This window comes from Pteropus vampyrus, unplaced genomic scaffold (genome assembly GCF_000151845.1).
Source record: "Pteropus vampyrus isolate Shadow unplaced genomic scaffold, Pvam_2.0 Scaffold123, whole genome shotgun sequence".
Classification (NCBI taxonomy): Eukaryota; Metazoa; Chordata; class Mammalia; order Chiroptera; family Pteropodidae; genus Pteropus; species Pteropus vampyrus.
In genome coordinates, this window is record NW_011888904.1 from 4,464,071 (window position 1) to 4,466,368 (window position 2,298).

The window sequence follows — 2,298 nt, forward strand, 5'->3', positions numbered from 1 at the left end:
TTGGGAAATCCTACTGGCTCTGTTCCAGAATATATCCAGAACTTGATTACTTCTCACCAATGCCACTCCTCTTCTTAGTCCAGGCCACCATTTTTTCTCTCTGGAATTATTGCAGTAACCTCCCTGATTGTATCCCACGGTCAATATTCAGCACAGCAGCTGGCCTTTATTTAAAAATAAAGGTCAATTCATGTCATTCCTCTGCTAAAACCCTTTCAGTGGCTCCTCCATCTCACTGAGTGCAGAACTCCAACACAGTTTGGCCCCTTCACCTCTGTCTTGGTCCCCTGCTTCCCTCCCCATTGTCTAGCCCACTCAGACACACTTGCTGTTCCTTGGAGACACCACGTACTCATGCTTCTACCTCAGGGCCTTTGCACTAACTTCCTTTGCCTGATATGCACTCCTCCCAGTTTTCTACATGGCAGACTCCCTCACCGCCTTCACATCTTTACTCACATGTTACCTTCTTAGTGAGGCGACCCTGACTGTCTTATTTAAAATTGCAATTCTCCTTTCCTGGCTCATACCTGACACTCGTAATTTCCTTTCATTCTCTCTCTGTGAATAATACGTATCGACTTGTCATGTTTATTGATCCTCTTTCTTCCAGCTAGAGGGTAAACAGGCAGGGATCAGTATCTATTTTGCTCACTGATGTATTCCAAATGCTCCCTACAGTACCAGGCACATGCCAGGTGCTCAATAAATGTGTTAAATGGATAAGTGAATGAATTGGCACTTGAGGCCGTGGGAGTGAATGAGATTACTGTGGAGGATATGTGGGATGAAGGATAGAGGGTAGGGTACCAAATGCTTGAATCTGCCTTTAATAAATAGCAGATGAAGAAGTAATAACTTGTAAGTTAATACTCCAGATATTTAGAGAGTATAACCCAAATTCAGTTGCAGAAAATAATATCCAGGGAGGATTGCCTGAATGATATAAGGCTTATCCATTCTTTTCGATATTCTGATTTTAATCTTTGGATTAAGCTTAACTCAGAGAGCTGCAAATCTAGGACATTGTTATAGCTCCCTGTGGAACTGTTTTTATTTTACTGAGCTTTGACTTTTGGCCATTAGCCTACCATGAAAGACATTATTTTAAAACTTCTATGGGACTTTAATGTAACTGTGTTGTTGAGGATGATGTTCTCTGTATCAGAAAGTGCCCTTTTAATGAGGACCAGTGAGATAAAGTTCCCTTTAATTTAATAACAATAGTAACTGTGGTTCTTTTGAACAACTGGTTTGATTTTTATTTCGTGGAGATTGTATTTTGTGTCAGTGATCTTACCATTTTCTTTTCTTTCATTCTTTTTTTTTTTTTTTAACAATCCAATGGTTTTTAGTATATTCGCAAAGTGCTGCAATCACCACACTCAATTTTAGAACATTTCATCACCCCAAGAACAAGCTCCATTCCCTTTAGCTGTTCCTCTCAAATTTCCCCATCCTCCTCAGTTTTAGACAGCCACTGATCTGTTTTTTTTTTTTTCCTCTAGATTTACCTATTCTAGACATTTCATTGAAGTGGATTCATATAATATGTAGTCTTCTGTGTTTGGCTTCTTTCACTTAGCATGTTTTCAAGGTTTATCCATGTTGTGGCATGTATCAGTACTTTGTTCTTTTTTATGGCTGAATAACATTCCATTGAATGGATTGTATACCACATTTTTTTAGAAAAAATTTATTTCAATTAGTTTCAAGTATTTATACCACATTTTTTAATTCACTTACCAGTTAATGAATATTTGGATTGTTTCTACTTTTTGGCTAATAATATTAATGCTGCCCTGAATAATTGGTTGCAGGTTTTGTATGGATATATCTTTTAATTTCACTTGGGTAAATTCCTAAGAATGGAATTGCTGGGCCAAATGGTACCTGTATATTTAACTTTTTGAGGAAATTCCAGGTTATTTTCAAAAGCGGCTACACCATTTTACATTTCTTACAGTATCCTTGCCAACGTTTGTTATTCTCCGACTTATTGATTCTGGCCATTCTAGTGAGTATGAAGTGGTATCTTACTGTGGTTTTGATTTGTATTTCCATGATGACTAATCACGCTGCTATCTTTTTGTGTGCTTATTTGCCATTTGTATATCTTAATTTGGAGAAATGTCTGTTCAGATCTTTTGCCCATTTTATAATTTTTTTGGTCTTTTGTTAATGAGTTGTTAGTTTTTTATGTATTCTAGATATGTCTCTTATCAGATATATAATTTGCAAGATTTTTCTCCCATTCTGTGTGTTATCTTTTCACCTTCTTGATAGTGCCCTTACGTA

General features: G+C 36.9%; 1 protein-coding gene across 1 annotated transcript in view; it reads left to right on the forward strand.

Annotated features, from left to right (window-relative positions):
• The window catches only part of TMEFF1 (transmembrane protein with EGF like and two follistatin like domains 1), an 81,902-nt gene that overhangs the window by 71,357 nt on the left and 8,247 nt on the right, over positions 1 to 2,298 (forward strand). The gene's annotated exons all lie outside the window — the stretch shown is intronic.